Source organism: Manis pentadactyla, chromosome 14 (assembly GCF_030020395.1).
Source record: "Manis pentadactyla isolate mManPen7 chromosome 14, mManPen7.hap1, whole genome shotgun sequence".
Classification (NCBI taxonomy): Eukaryota; Metazoa; Chordata; class Mammalia; order Pholidota; family Manidae; genus Manis; species Manis pentadactyla.
In genome coordinates this window covers 10588200-10602826 of record NC_080032.1, presented here as the reverse complement: position 1 = coordinate 10602826, position 14627 = coordinate 10588200, and the positions used below count along the sequence as shown (strand labels likewise).

The 14627-nt window shown below is 48.8% G+C and overlaps 1 protein-coding gene across 8 annotated transcripts in view; it reads right to left on the bottom strand.

Annotated features, from left to right (window-relative positions):
• TPST2 (tyrosylprotein sulfotransferase 2) overlaps window positions 1-14627 on the bottom strand; it is a 50372-nt gene that overhangs the window by 26771 nt on the left and 8974 nt on the right. For 3 of the 8 annotated variants that reach the window (XM_036908940.2, XM_036908934.2, XM_036908937.2), the window contains exon 2: window positions 4742-4818. The exons of 4 other annotated variants lie outside the window; for them this stretch is intronic. The gene's annotated coding sequence lies outside the window, so the exon portion shown is untranslated. Of the gene's footprint in view, window positions 1-3252; window positions 3482-4741; window positions 4819-14627 lie in introns of those variants that run through there. One more of the 8 variants, XM_036908935.2, reaches the window with a different exon arrangement.

Genomic DNA, 14627 nt, shown 5'->3' with positions numbered 1-14627 from the left:
AGGCATGGGCACCAGGGAGCCATGGCAGGTGTTTGAGCAGGAGAGGAGCAATATGACTCAGACACTACACAAGGCTAGCAGCCAGTGTCCACCTATAGGGACTGTCTCTGCCAAAGTCCTTCATTACAGGTTCCAGACCCCTGGAAATCCTCCTAACACTGCTCGACAAAAACAGCAGAACTCCTACAGACTATACCCCAGCCACCTCCGGCCTTACCCACTTCCTGGGTGCCAGCTGGGCTGGTGAACACCAAGTGATCGACAGACTGGGGCACCTGAAGCAGCCCACGTGGCCTCAGTGAGATGCACTGTGTGATGACCAGGTGGCCCAAATGCCTAGTGGGGGCCACAGCACAGCAGAGAAGAAACAGCCCCTACTTCAGAGCCATGAAGACTGGTTTCCAGTCAAGCCTAGCTCCTACTTCGCTGGGTGACCTTGGGCAAGTCCCTGCCCTTCTCTGACCTCCAGTGTCCATATGCAAAGAGGGAATTAACTGCTTCTGTTGGCTTAGGGGCTGCCGGAGGATGCAACACAATACAACAATGGTTTCCTTGTGTTCCTGCTACTGGCCAGGCGTAAACTGTGAGCATTCCTTAAATCCTCCCCACTCTAGAAGCAGTTCCTTGTATCATCCCTATTTTTTAAATCTACTTGATTACTCAAGTCACAGATCCAATCTCAGTATTAAACAAAAATAGAGAAGGCTGAAGTCTCTTTGGAGCAAAACCTCCAATCCTGTCCTCGTCCCTCTTTTCTAAGAGGTACTGTGACCACTGTTGGTCAGTTTGGGGAGAAGCCACCCACACCTACTTTCCATGAGGTGACAGCCATTAAATACCCCAGTGGAAAGCACGGGACCTCTCCCCCACCCTCCCAAACCCTCACCCTTCCATCTCCCCATTCACCCTTGCTTCCATCCACATGCTATCATATTGCACCGGGGACCAATTTTTCCCATTAGGGGACAATTGGCAATGTCTGCAGACAGTTTTGGTTATCACCAAATGATGCACCCGGTGGGGAGAGGCCAGGGACATTGCCAAACATCTTCCTGTGCCTGGGCGGGCCCACCACACTGAGCTGCCCCAAAGGTCAGTGATGCCCAGGCTGAGAGGCCCTGGACCACATGTATCCTCTGACACTTCCTTGGTTCACTCCACACTAAACAGTGATATTTCCATGTCAACATATTTTTTCATCTTTTGGTACACTGCATGAGCACCTACTTTGTGCTAGCCCCTATTCTAATGGGCCATGTGAGTGACACACAGAAAAGTCCCAGTACCCAGAGGGTGCTCAGTCTGCACGAAGACATGTCTTTATGCAAGACTCTGATGGACTGCCCTCCCTCTTTTAATTGCTTCAGAGCATCCCTGGCAGGGAGGGCCCACCGTTCATTTGGTTAAGGCCTTCCTGAAGGACATTTTGGCTATTTTCACCTTTGATGTGATGCACTCCATCACAAAGGATCATGTCTTCTTGTGCCCACGTGTGAGAGGCCCCCTAGGGCCTGCTAATTCCATCAGCAGCGTCCTTGAAAGCCTGCTGGCCCATCCCAAGGTACTGAATCACAGTCTGCATTTTAATGTGACCCCTGGGATTCCCATGCACATTAAATTTGAGAAGCACAGTTCTAGACAGATACTTTAAAGGGATAGCTGGCTCAGGGGCCACATAGCCTTTATGTGTTTGCGGAAATTGCCGATGTGCCTCCAGAAGACCCTGAGGCCAGCAATCTGAAAGTTCCCCTTGGGCACTGACTTTGTACTGTCAGATGTGGCTGTTTTTGCAGAGCTGGTGATTTCTCCAATTCTCCAGATGTGGAGACTGAGGCTGAAAAAGGTGTCTAGACAGCCAGTCCCTGGGCGTTGATGATCTTTAAGGCCTCTCTCAACTCTGGCTTTTAGGATCTGGCCATGTCCTGGGCATGTGCCATGCCAGCTTCCTGCCCTACCACCCTGGCTATCTGAAAGCAGCCCAAAGCAGGAAGGCAGAATGGTTCCAGCTCACCTGGCAGAGGACAGAGAGTTCCTGAGGGAAGAAGTGGGCTCTGCGGGCTGGGCATCTGTGGTCCCCCCAGGGAGGCTACCCTGTGCCCATTCATGTTCAGCCATCCAGGACAGAGGACCAGGCTTTGGCATAGGACAGGCCTGCCCTTGTCACACATGACAGGCAAGGCAAGGGCTCTTGGGTGCGGACAAGGGCCTTGCAGCGGAAGGAAAGAGCCCCTGAGCCATGCTGCTGGCTGGGGCCCCAGCTTTGCTCTCACTAGCTATACATCTTGACCTCAGTTTTCTCCCCTGAAAAATGGGCTCATATCACTCACTGCAGAGAGCTGCCAGGAGGACTTATGTGCAGATCAGTCAACAAACAGGAGCCACTATCTGGAGCCCTGCCTTGTTTCTTCTGTGCACACCTCTGGTGTGGCTTTCCCCAACTCACTACACCCTCTCAGCAACCTGCATGGTCAGCGCTGTTGTCCTCTCCACTTGACAGATGAAGGAACTTGAGGGTCAGAGTGGTACAGTGCCCTGCCCTTGACTGCACGCTAAGGTAAGGCCATGGGAGCTGCACCCTTGGATCTACAAGGTCAGCATGCCTCCTCTGAATGCTGCTTCTGTCGAGCTGTGTGATCCTGAGCTAGGCTGCTTCACCTCCCTGAGCCTCAGCTTCCAAAGCAGGGAAAAGGGGACCTAGCACAGAAATGAGATGGGAAGCCACCCTGCAACTGGAGAGTACTGTCCGCTCCCCCCACCGGGGCACCATACTGTCACCCGCAGAAGACCCAGACCAGGAATACCTGTCACCAGGGGGCATCTCCGCTCTCTCCTGCAGTACGGCTCTGACATGGGTGAGGTCATGTAAAGCAAGCAGCCCCCAGAGAGGGGAAGCTACTTGCTCATGGTCACACAGCTAATGAGCAGCAGGGAACAGGATAGGCAGCAAGAGGTAGGGCATCAAACCTGAGTGGGTGCAGGCAACAGCCTGGAGTGGTGACCTCCAGGAGAAGGCTGGCTTGCAGTGGCCGAGGTCTTCCCAGCTGGCCTTTAGCTGTGAGGACTCTTTGAAGGACTGGTTAGTCCCCGTAAGTGCCTGCCTCTCCCCAGAGGCTCCTCCTCTCTCTGGCCCAGCCTGGTTGCCTGCCCGTGCGTGGATGGATTGGCAGGGGCCACCACCTGTCTGGGGTTCAGGCCTTCTAGGCTATGCCATCTATGGCCAGACCAGTCCTGTCCTCTGGAACCTTCTCTTACCACTGTGGCTGGAAGCTGCAGCTATCAGAGAAACCTGACTAGGTTGCCCGTTCCTCAGCCTGACTTCCCAGCTGCTCCCCGTGGTTTACAATGACATCGCACTGAAGTCCAATGCGATCATCTGGAACTCAATTTTCCAGCAGCCACATTAAAAAGGTAAAAAGAAAAAGGTCAAATGAAATGTAAAACTAGATTTTATTTAACTCAGTATATCCAGAATACAATCGTTAAATCAATATGAAAATTCAAATGAGATCAACATAAAAATGAATACAAATATTTAAAAAGCAATATAAAAATTAACATTAAATATAAAAACAAAAATATAAATATAAAATATTTACAAATATTTTATTAAATTGTAATTTATTAAATACATTAAAATATTTGTAAATACATGAAAGATAAACTGAAAATATAAAAAAATTTAAAGTAAAAATATAAAAATGAGATGTTATTTTCTTCTTTCCCTTAGTATTGCATCCTTGAAACCTGCATGTATCTTCTACCTTCAGTACATCTCAATTTGGATAATAAACTTTCAGGGGGAATACCTGATCTGTATTTAGAGTTCATGAAAATTACAGTTGAAAAAGTACATTCACATCCCCAAATAGTTCCACGCACATTTAGAAGTTTTCCAGGAACAGAATGAAGTATCTGTTTTGAAATGTAAATTTTAATTATATTAAAAAATTATACATAAAGTATGTATTAAAAAATTCAGTTCCTTGGCCTCACTAGCCATAGTCCACAGGCCCAACAGTCACGTGTGGCTGTGGCCCCTGGCATGGACATGCAGGTGGATGAAGTCCTTACTTGTCTGGTCCCACAGCCTCTCACACCTCATTTCCGGGCTTGTCCCAGATGCCAGTGAGACCTGCACACACACCCTGAGCTCCCGCCTCCGTGAGTCACCGCGGCCTTCAGCATCCCCCACTTCCTGCCAATTCCCACTCATTCATTCAAGATTCCTTCCTCTGTGAAGGCTTCTCTGACATCCTCTGGATGGGATATTGTTCCTATAGCATTTTGCTTGTTCTCCTTACTGTAATGTCACACAGGATTGCAATCATCCATCTCAAGGTTTCCCAGCCTCAGAGCACTTGACATTTGGGCCAGATAATTCTTAGCATGTTCAGCAGCATCCCTAGGCTCTACCCACTAGATGCCAGGAGCACCTCTCCTCAATCATGACAACCAAAAATATTTCTAGGCATTGCCAAATGTTCCCTGGCTGGGAATCAGTGCTTGGCACACAGAAGGCACCAAGCATGTACTTGAACAGAAGAGGATTACCCAAGTATATGTTATCATGAGGCTCACCTCCTTCAGGAAGCCTTCTGTGATTCCTTAGCCCAGCCCCCAGCCCCCAGCACTCACCCCTGGTGCAACACCCTCCTCTGCCTCTTGTACACTGCTGTTCTTTCAATGCATAGCCCAGAGATAGGGATATAGTAGGCATTTAATAAATATTTATAGAACTGACCTGAGAAACAGGGATGACTTAGGCTGAAAAGCCCCACAGGGTAAATTTTGCCCATTTAAGATGAGGGCTCTTTGATCCTGGAAAAGATACAAATAACAGTCACAGCTGTATTTGTATGGCAAGCACTGGGCTAAATATTTTGCAGGGTTTAGAGATAGGTCTTGAAGGGCTTGCCCTGTGCTCAAATCAATGATTTTGAGGTTCAAAAGTCCTGATTCCTCCTCTTACTGATCAAAAGAAGTTACACATAAAGAAGATACTTGCAATACACATAACAAACAAGATATTTATATCAAGAATATATAAAGTGCTCTGTGAAATCAATAAGATTAGAACAGGTAACCCCATAGAAAAATGGATCTGAAGAGATACTTCATACAAGAGGTTATCTAAATAGTTGGTAAGCATATGAAAGAGTGCTTAATCTCATTATCCATCAGGAAAATAAATGCAAATTAAAAGTACAATATGGGACCACTGTACATCTGGGTGGCTTAAAAAAAAACCCCATAATACCAAGTGTTTGCAAGGATGTGATGCAACCAGAACTTTCATGCTCTATGGCTGGGTGGGAGCAGGCATGGGAGGTAGCCTATCAAATCCTTTTGGGAAACTCTTTGGCATAACAGAGACAAAAGCTACACATGCACCTTCTCTATGACCCAGCAATTCCAACGCGAAGTACACATCCATCAGAAATGCACCTAACTATTCACCAAAGGCCACATATCAAAAAATTCCCAGCAGTGCTTGTAATAGCTCCCAACTGGAAAAGACCCAAATGCCCATTAACAAGAGGATAGCTAAATAAATATAAATAAATAAATACACACTGAACAGCCAGAAGAACAAGCCAGAACTTGGTACAACAATATGGATGAACTTAGATACTATGCTGAGCCAAAAATGGCCAACAGAAAAGGGAACATACATATGTTCTTATGTACATATTTTATACGTACGTAAAGTACAAAGACAAAGTTAGTCTCTAGCAGGAGACGATGGTTATCTTGGGGGGAGTTATGACTGGAGGAGGTACACAGCATGTTGGGGGGGTAGGCATGTATTTTTCTTAATCTGCGTGCTGTCACAGGTGCAGCCATCTTTTGGAAATTCATCGAGCTGTGCACTTATGTACCTTTCTGCACGTATGACAGATTTCAATAAAAATAGTCTTAGAGAACCACACTTTGTTAAATGCTGAAGAGGGGTGTTGCTGGCTAGGCGAACTGTCCCCCGCACACCTTTCCCGTCTGCTCCTGAGGAGCACACAGAACTCCATTTGTTCACTTAGCCAGTGCTGGCTGGCAGGTGCTCTCCCAGAGCCAGGCTTGGTGCCAGACGTCAGGAACATAAAAATCAACTGAGTTGAGCCTCTGATGGTGTCATCCACTGCCCAGTTCCTGGCACACACACCCAAACCCACACTCAGTAAGTGAGCCGCCAGTCTGGGGCACCTTTTAATGAGAGGTCAAGGAGGTGATGTCGGCTTGTCTTCTTCTCCCTCTGCCGCCCTTTGACATGAGAAAATTTTCAGGCTTTTCCCTTGCACTGGGCCAGACCCAGCCACTCTGGCCTGGGCAGGAGTGCCAGTCTGTGCTACTGGCCCACCACCATCTCCCTTCCCTACACTCCGGGCTTTCCTCTTCTCCTGCAGGCTGATGACTCCCACAGTATTTCCTCCGCTCAAATCTCTCTCCTTAATTAGCCAGACTCAGGCATCTACTGTCTTCTCAGCACCTCCACTGGGACATGGTGCTGGTACTTCAAATTTAATGAATTCAAAAGCTATCTCCTGGCTGTTCTCCCAAAACACATTCCACCCACAGTTGGCGGCAACTCACTGCACTCAGGCCAAAGGACTCGAAGGCAGCCAAAGCCAACACCCCTCTCCCCCTCCCCGCACCAGCCCAGCAGTGCTGGTCAACTTCACCTCCAAGACAGAGCTACGCAATGATTTCTCGGGTATGGCACCAAAGGCACAGGTAACAAAAGAAAAAATAGACAATAAACAAACTGGACTTAATGAAAATTAAAACATTTTATCCATCAAAAGACACTTATCCCCAGAGTTAAAAAAGCAACCCGTGGAATGGGAGAAAATATTTCCAAGTCACACACATAAGGCATTAACATCCAGAGTATATACAGAACTCCTAAAACTCGGCAACAGAAGGACTGAACAACCCAGATAAAACACGCGCCAAGGACTTTAGAATAGACATTTCTCCAAAACAGATATACAAATAGTCAGTAAACGCACGGAAAGGGGCCCAACGTCACCGATCATCCGGGCAATGCAAATCAAAATCAAAATCACAATGAGATTCCACATCACACCTATCAGGATGGTGACTATCAAAAAAACGGAAAGCAAGTGTTAGTGAGGATGTGGAGAAATGGGGACCTTGGAGCACTGCTGGCGGGAACATGAAATGGTGCAGCCATGGAAAACAGAATGGAGGTTCCTCAAAGAATTAAAAATAGAACTACCATACGACCCAGCAATTCCACCTCTGGGTATTTACCCAAAAGAACTGCAAACAGTGTCTGAAAGAGATATTGGTACATCCATGTTTACAGTAGCACCATTTACAATCATTAAATGTTGGAGCAACCCAAGCGATGATCAATTGATGAATGGATAAGCAAAAGGTGGTCTGTCCATATAGGGAATATTACTCTGGCTTAAAAGGGAAGGGAATTCTGCAACACGCTGCAGCAGAGATGAAACCTGAGGACATTATAAGTAAAATGAGTTGGCCACAAAAAGAAATACAGTATGACTCCACTTATATAAGGTAGTCACAGTAGCCAAAATCCTAAAAGACAGAAATTGTAATGGGGTCGCCAGGGGCTGGAGACGGTTGTTGTATGATAGGCAGAGTTTCAGTTTTACAAGATGAGAGTTAGGGGTATGGATGGTGGTGACGTTTGCACAATGTGAATGTAGTTAATATTACTGAACTGTACTTAAAGATGGCTAAGCTGGTAAATTTTATGTCATACATATTTTAACATACTATACAAGCAAACGAAATGAAACAAAACAGCAGAGCCAGAAACCCACTTGCTTTATGTCCTCGACGCTTTGGGGGCATGTGTGTGTTTCGTGCACCCACTTCTCACTGCTCTGGTCCAAGGCACCCTTGTGTCTAACTGCCTCCTGTTCTGCCCTTGTTGCCACAGTCCATTTCCAAGGAGCGGCCAGTGATCACATGAAGATGGAAATCAGGTCATGGTCCTCCTCTGCTCTCAATCCTCCGGAGGCTCCTGCCTCACTCAGGGAAAGCCAGTCCCCATATAGCCCGCAGGCCCCATAGGCTCAACCCTGCCCTCTCCCTTTCTGTCCTCATCGGCCACCTGCCCCCACCTTGCTCTCCAGACAAACCACCCCCTTGTTACACACACACACACACACACACACACACACACACACACGTGCCAGCTTCCTCCTCAGGGCCTCTGCCTCAGCTGTCCCCACTGTGCCTGGAACGCTGTCCCCAGCCACCTGGCCCTGCCCTTGCTCACATCTCTCCCATCACCCATTTCTTACTGCAACCTGCACCCCCCACCCCACCAACCTGGCGCTCGGAACCCCCCTACCCTGCATGGTGTTTTCTTCCCCAGCGCTTCCCACTGGCTGACACATCATGTAATTGACTTACCGCATCCGCATTCACTGCCTGGGGTCTCTGAATGCTTTGTTCACTAGAGTGGAGTGTGGTGCATAGCAGGCAATCAATTAATATTTATTGAATGGAATTCTCGGTCTGGGTCCCTTCCCTGAGGCCACGGGATCCTGGCGCGCCCCTCTCAGCACGGCAACAGAATCACCTAATACCCCAGGACCACTTGAACGCACCATGTTCTCTCTAAGCTTCTGTGTGGGAACAAGGCTCCCGTCCCTTCAGGAGCCTCTGATCCAGTTCACCACCGAATCCTGTTCATGACACCAGGCCGCCACTGGCTCCCAGCTGGTCCCTGTGCTTCTGCCCCTGCCTCACCCTACACAGTGGGCATGTCCCTCTGCCCTTCCTACACTGCTGCAGCTCCCCACCATCTTCAGGAGGCAATTCCTCACATGGTTTACCGGGGCCTCATGATCAGACCCCTTGCAATCAGGCCAGATGGAACTTCTATCAGCCCAGAGGGTGCCATGCACCCTGCATTTTCCTATTCTCATTCTTAGTCTACCTCAGACTCCAGAAGTGGGCATGTGACCCAGGGCTGGACAATCACAGTGTTCCCTTCCCAGGCCTCGGGGTTGGTTCAGGGATGACACATGACTCAATCTAATGACAGTTAGCTAGAGACTTCTGCTGGATCCTCTGGGGGAGGCTAAGTAAACGGGGCAGGGCTGGGGATGTGGGGACCTCTCTAGTCATGACCTACAGAGCGTGCCTGAGATTGATGCCAACCCAAGAAGATGGAGTCAAGAGATGGAGACATGACTCCCTGATATGAGGTGGGCTCCTAGATCCAGCTATGCCTAAAGCCATCCCTACCCCTTGACTTTTTAATTAAGTGAACCAACACATTCACTTTTTGCTTAATTTCGTGCCGTTACTATCTCTGTTAACCAAGAGTCCTAAATAATAGGTATCTACATACCCTCTCCTCAATCTTATCTTGGCTTGTTTGTTACTACCTCAGCTCAAGCATCACCTTTTCCAGAAAATCTTCCCTGAACACCCTGGCTAGATTAAGCACCTAGCTATGTCTTACCGTCCACTATGCCTACCCCTCACCATTCCCTGTGGTAACTGTTTGCCCCTCCATCTCCCACACTTGACTACTGGGAGGGTTCATGGGCTGCAGGGCCCTGCAGTCTTAAAAACAAAAAATTTTAAAATATTCCCATCCTTAACAAAGAGCCTGGTATACCCACAGGCATTCCTATTTTACTTTCTGAGCTCACTTTGCTAACCAGCAAGTTTCTGTAGGTATCAGAGAGTGCTGAAAGAATGGGTTTTGCAGAAAGATGGATCTGAGCTTGAATTCCCCACTTACTAGCTTTGTGACCTTAGGCAAGTCACTTAACCTTTCTGAGCCTCATTTTCTTATGTGTGAAAGGGGGAGGGCAGCTAAATACACATAAAGGCCTTAACGCCATATTGAAGCAGAGCAAATGCTCCGTGGTGCTACCTGACTCATTCTCTCCTCCGGGGCAGAAGGCCTGCCTTTCTCTCTCATTTCTGCCCCATCACTGTCATGGGTATTTGCTAAGAATGTATTTTCTAATCTTCTGGGATCAGTCCCTGTGACCAGGATGGGCTGATCCCATGCCCCCAGGAAGTTTGGCCAGTAAGAGGGTACAGATGCTTGTGAATGAGCATGAGGCTCCAGGTGAGTGAACAGGAATAAATCCAGGACTTGCAAGAATTACTAGAGAAGTGGCTCTCTTACAGCTGAGGTTGCTACATTAGTAGGATGTATGCCTGGAGATGTTTTTGGGGAGAGAGCATGCCTGAGAATAAAGCTACCCCAGAAGACAGTCCAGCTAAGACAGAGTGAAAGGGATAGTGTCCTGATATACTGGAGCACCTGGATACAGCTCTACCTGAAGGCAATATGCCTTTGGACTTTCCATTTACTTAAGTCAATAAATTCCTTTATTTTCTACTTTAAAGTTATTTTAAATTAAGATTTTACCACTCACAGCCAACTGACAGAGACACGTAACAGGTTCTTTTTGAACTCTGCATGCTTAGCACTCAAGTGGTCTTGCTTTTTAAAAAATGTTTTGACCCAACTAAGCAAAACTGATTTCCAAAGTCTTATTTGAAGACTCAGTGATGGTTAAAGTCAGCTAACCACTCTCACTTCTGCCCAAAGGGTATGGATTTGAGTTTCTCACATGGGAAGCCAGCTCTAGAATATCCTTACAAAAAGTCAAAAGGCTGTTCCAATGCTTTTTTCCTTAGAAAGTCTTTGGCTAACTCCCTGCCTGCCTGCCCCCAGTTATAGTTTATGGCTTACTTGATTGTATTATCTTCCCTTTCTTTGTGGAGGTTTTGCAATGGCTGATAGCCAAACACAGGAAAGGCTTAACCAAGAACAAAGCAAGTAATAAATACCTGCTGGATGTAATGTTCCCAGATTCAGATGGTCTAGCCCTTTCTTTGTGGTGCAGCCGAGAGGCATGAGGCTTTCATGGCAGTGATATTTGGGGCATATGAGTAAGGGATGGGGTGGCGCTGTGTGGGGGTTTTAAGAGCAGTCTTTGCAGGCCTGGTTCTGAGGCAGCACTTGCCTGGGAATCTAATTTCCCAAAGCACTGATCCGCCCCTCTGCCTTCCTCTTGGCCAAATGCAGAGCACGTCCAGGAGACCCTCCTCCTTCTCACTTGCTTTTGAAGCAGGCAGAAGAGGAAGGATTCCAAAGGCTTCAAGAGCTGCTCAAAACAATAACACTTAACAAATCAAAGGGAGAAACTCAAGAGGAAGAAGGGACATTTCCTCCTGGCTCACTGTCTCGTGGGTACCAGATCTGGAGTGAGGGAAAAAGTGAGTCCTTTTCCTAGTGAGAAATGATTCGGGGCTCTGAGGGGACCTGGGACCTTATTAGAAAGCATTTCCATCTGCAGACTTGCCTGGACATCACCAAGAACAGAGCCAGGGAGCACAGTGCTGGCAACAGAGTCCCTGAACATCTCTGAGCCTCAGTTTCCCCATCTGTAAAATGGGTGAACAATATAATCCTTGCTGCTATGAATTTATGAGTACTTTTATGGATCAGGAGCCACGTACCCTTACCTATAATCTTCCCAGCACCTGAGATGGTCACTATTATGATCTCCATTTACAAGTGAGGAAACAGAGGCCGGAGAGGGTAAGAGGCCAGCCCCAAGGTCTCACACCTTGTGCACAAGCCAGCCGCCATTCCACCTCTAGTATGTCTGACTCCTCTTTCCACCACATCAGGGCTCTTCTCAAGCCCGCTGCCTGGGTCATAGTGAAGTTTCAATGACATACCGCATGGAAAGATAAAGATGTACCTGTTTGCTCAGAAACTGGCAAATCACAAGTATTTAAGTATTTGAGGAATGACTGGCTGTCATCAGCAGATGCCAGTCCCTAGAGTCCTCATTAACCACCTCATCTCAGCTCTGTCTCCAGTCCTAAGTGGAGAAGGTCCCAAAAGAGCTGGAAAAAGGTAACAGTAATCACCTCCTTTCAGTGAAGCAGCACACACCTGGGCGTCCTGGTGCTCCCGAATGCGGGCTCCCAATCCCTGATCTGTCATCACTTCCTGCCACCACCCCAGCCCCACCCACCAGGAACTTGCCACTCACTGGCTGGCTGGCCCCAGCAGCAAGGACCCAGGAGGAGTCACCCTTTCCCACCCACTCTTGTGGGGCTTCATGCCACGGTTTTTCTGGACCATTGGATGAGAAGATGTGCCTTGAGCCTCCATCCTTTACACCCAAGGACCACTAAGGGACTCCAGCAGTATGATCTCTGAGGTACAAGGCAAAACCGGAGCCCTCCCCACCTGGCTGGACCCTACCAGTCTCACCTCCATCCCTCACCTGTGGGAGCCCTCAGCCTCCCAGACAGATGGATAAGAACCTAGGTTCGAATCCCACTCCTCCAGACGAGTGGCCTAATTCCCCCATGTCTCACTTCCCTCCTCTGTAAAATGGTGATAAAAGCGCTTCCCTGCAGGGTGAGATGTACCCAGGAAGCCCTCAGCAGAGCACCCAGAGCACCCTAGAGCATCAGTAAATGCTGCCTGTGAATGACACAGTTTGACACAAAATGACAGGAAGCCTCCTGTCCCTGAACTGATACTGATATTATGCCTTTTCCCTACACCTTCTGTCCTCTTTTACCTCCTCGCCCTAATAACTGCAATAATCACAGCTACCAATTGATGAGGGCCTCGTATTTGCAAAACTGTACACAAAGTGCTTCATGTGGACCATCTCCTTTCTACTGTGTCCTCTTGGAACAATGACATGACTAATTATGTACTTCTCCTAACACGGCTCATTTTATGCGTCAATGTGACTGGGCTAAGGGATGCCCCGGTAGTTGGTGAACATGATTTCTGGGTGTGTCTGTGGGGACGTTTCCCGAAGAGATGAGCATTTGAATCAGCAGGCTGAGTAAAGCAGCTGGCCCTCACTGATGTGGTGCCTCGTCCAATCTGTTGAGGGCCTGAACACACAGGCAGAAGGGTGAATTTGCTCCACCTTTGCCAGACCAGGGATGTCCACGTTTTTCTGACCTTGGACACTGGAGCTCCCGAGGTTCTCAGGTCACCAGACTTGGACCGAATTCTATCCCCAGCTTTCCTGGTCTTCAGCTTACACAAAGCAGATCGTGGGACTTCTCAGCCCTCATAATTGGCTGAGCCAGTAAATACAAATCCATAATAAATCTCCTCTTATATACATCTATATATATCCCACTGGATCTGCTTCTCGGGAGAACTCTAATGCATCTCCCTTTGTGTCCCTCTTTTCCCCTAAAACGTCAGCTTCCTGAGGCAGATGGTCTGTCTTGCCTCTGGTGGATACCTGGTGCCTGGCACAGGGTCTGGCACACAGACAGTGCTGTTTGAATAAAAATGCGACTCCATTGAATCCTCATAAAAACCCACTGAAGTGATGACACAATCATTTTGAAAGGAAGATGCAAGGGGCACAAATGGGTAAGAAAATTACCAACAGGCCACTCAGCCCTAAACACTAAAACCTAGATTCGAACCTGGGGCTCTTGGATGCCAAGCCCATGCTCTTACTAATTAGTGAACTCCCCCATCCCGGGTGGGGCTCCACCCTGGGGCCTTGGAAGCCTTCTCTGGCTCCTGCGGGTGATGGGGCTGGCATTCCCAGGGGACCTTCCTCGTGCCGTCAAAGCCCTGAGAGGTCAGGGCTGCAGGAACCTGTGGGTGGGCGTGAGAGAGACGCCCAAGTCACTGGGTAGTCAGCAGAATGGGGTAAGAGCTAGACTAGGGGAAAAATAAGTCATGTGATCAGAGAGGCCAGAGGAAGGGACCGTGGATTTCCAGCTGGGGCAGGCAGGCAACCAGCTGGAGGGACGAGCTTGAGCAGAGAGGCCACAAGGTATCAACATGCATGGGGAATGAGGGAAATGGTGAAGGATTCACTGCGACCCCAACAGTCTGGGAGCAGAGGGGTGGGTGTGGTAAATTAATAGTGGTAAAAGAAATAACAACAATAACAGCAATCATAGGAAAGATGCATACAGTGCCTGTGCCATGCCTAGGGACTGCTCTGGGCACGTCCCCTGTACTCGCTCACTTAATCCTCAGGACTCATCTACGGGAAGGGTGCTGCTGTTGTCCCGTGTAATAGACAAGGAAGCTGAGGCCCAGAGAGGTACAGTCCTTCCCTGACAGCTCACAGCAGGGGTCTGGTGGAGCAGGGTGTTGAACCTCCGTTGTAGTATATGCTCACCTTCTGTACAGTGGTTCTCAACATGGGTTCTCAGACCAGACGGGCACCCGAGAACCTATTAGAAATGCAATTCTTGGGCCCCTTCCAGACCTGCTGGCTGGGGGGCTTCTGGGCATGGGGTGCGGTGAGCTTTAGGGAACAAGGCCTCCAGGGGATGCTACTGCCACTCAGAGGGGCTGCACTACCATCACCGTCTCAGGAGGGGAGGGAGGCCGGAGAGGAAGGCAGGAGCCAGACCTCAGGCCCTGAGTGCCCTCAGAAGGAGCTCCCCTGCTCCTCTGCAGCCAGCCGGGAGCTACTTGACGGCTTTGGGGCCTGGGAACCACCTCTTCCGGATTTTCCTAGACAGGATCCATGGGGTCCCAGACAGACCAGGCAACATCCAACCCGAGGCCCGAGGTTCCCAAGGCCAGTGTGGCCCCAGCCCCTGCCTGAGAGCAGGCACGGCATCCCGCT